Below are 1661 nucleotides of genomic sequence, written 5' to 3'. Positions count from 1 at the left end.
AAAACAGTTCTTACAGCAGAGTCTCGAAAATACCTGCAAATGTGACTGACCTTGAATTTGTTGTTATCAAGGTTGAATCGCCAGTCACAGCTTGATAGTAACTGTATACAGGCCACCAAATTACAGCCACGTGAGGTTTTTACCACAAATGCAATGTCTTTTGGACTCATTGGAAATGATGAATTGCCAACCAATTATTGTTTGTGGAGACTTCAATGGGACCTATGAGCAGAGGAAAAAACCCATCCAAGAACTGTTCAGTCAAGAGGATATGCACAACTTATTACTGTGCAACTACCGAAAACACACATTGATTGATCACCTTTACATATCACAGCCATACGCCTGCCTCCAATCAGGTGTTCTGAATACATATCACAGTTATCACACCCCATTTATTGTGTAATTCACTAACACAAAATGACTGCAAGGTTGTGAGGGATATGGACTTGCCAAGTGATCTTAGTGTCTTTGCAACTGAGCACACTCTACCACCAACAAGGACAGCTCACCAGTGGGAGCTGATACATAAGACTGCTCTCATCCATCGAAGAGCTGACCAGAAACGTGAACAGAGAGACTGCAACTGCACCTGATGGGATCCCTGCCATAACAGGTAATTGTATTTTTGTTTCTTACTTTATATTGTAACATTTGATATTGTTTGAAACAAACTATAATCTCATCCATTAATTAAGTCATCCATTCATTCATAACTCCTCAGATGTGTTCTGTCCAGTGAAGGCAGTAGAGAAGCCCTACACTGATCTTGAAACTGTGCCACGCTAGTAGAGACCGGCTACAAGATGGGCAGGTATAGTGAAATTAAAATGCACCTTTTGGTTCAACAGGTTATATATACAGTCAGTGATCAAAAGACACCATATTAAACCCATTTAAACCAACTACATGCTTGGATTGGAACTGTATACAGGCCACCAAATTACAGCCACGTGTGGTTCTTACCTTAAATAGCAACTTACCCATCCAAAGACACCAGTATTAAGCAAATTTCTTTTTTACTACCTTTTTAATATAGTTTTGGGTCATTTAGTTCTAAAGTTAGATTTGTTTTCCATTATGTTTTAGAACTTCATTACTGGCCATTTCGCTAACTGAAGAGCTGCGCTTTGTGATGTCTCGTTTTATTGTTTGAAATTGTGTTTTCCTTTTATCTGTTTCTAGCTGTTTTCGCAAAGTCAGCCAACCACTTGCTTCCAAATGACCCTTATCCAGAAGTATCCGTGAGTGCCTCATCAACAGAAACTAAAGTGGAGACCTACCTCTCAGAGAAAAACGCACACATAAGAAAAGCCGACCCACTTCAGTACTGGGAAGAACATCCTAATCTGTTTCCCTCTATGGCTGCTGTTGCGATCCCAGTGTGCCCCGTGTAGCTCTGTGGACAGTTTGGATTTGTTTACATCTCACCCAACCGCTCACGCAGATGCTGCACCTCTCTAAGCCTGGTTCTGCCGGAGGTTTCTTCCTGTTAAAAGGGAGTTTTTCTGAACACACTCTACCACCAACAAGGACAGCTCACCAGTGGGAACTGATAGATAAGACTGCTGATGTGCTCTCATCCATTGAAGAGCTGACCAGAAACGTGAACAAAAGACTGCACCTGATGGGATCCCTGCCATAACAGGTCATTTGTATTT

General features: G+C 41.4%; 1 long non-coding RNA gene across 1 annotated transcript; it reads left to right on the top strand.

The window, feature by feature from the left end:
* The first annotated feature begins 306 nt into the window (after positions 1–306).
* On the top strand, positions 307–1377 carry LOC109198793 (uncharacterized). The gene is made up of 3 exons (XR_002059415.2): positions 307–616; positions 725–814; positions 1186–1377. It is a non-coding gene; the product is annotated as an uncharacterized LOC109198793 (long non-coding RNA).
* Positions 1378–1661: the final 284 nt, after the last annotated feature.

The sequence above is a fragment of the Oreochromis niloticus genome, unplaced genomic scaffold (assembly GCF_001858045.2).
Source record: "Oreochromis niloticus isolate F11D_XX unplaced genomic scaffold, O_niloticus_UMD_NMBU tig00007907_pilon, whole genome shotgun sequence".
NCBI classification, from domain to species: Eukaryota; Metazoa; Chordata; class Actinopteri; order Cichliformes; family Cichlidae; genus Oreochromis; species Oreochromis niloticus.
This window is presented reverse-complemented; position numbering and strand designations above follow the sequence as displayed.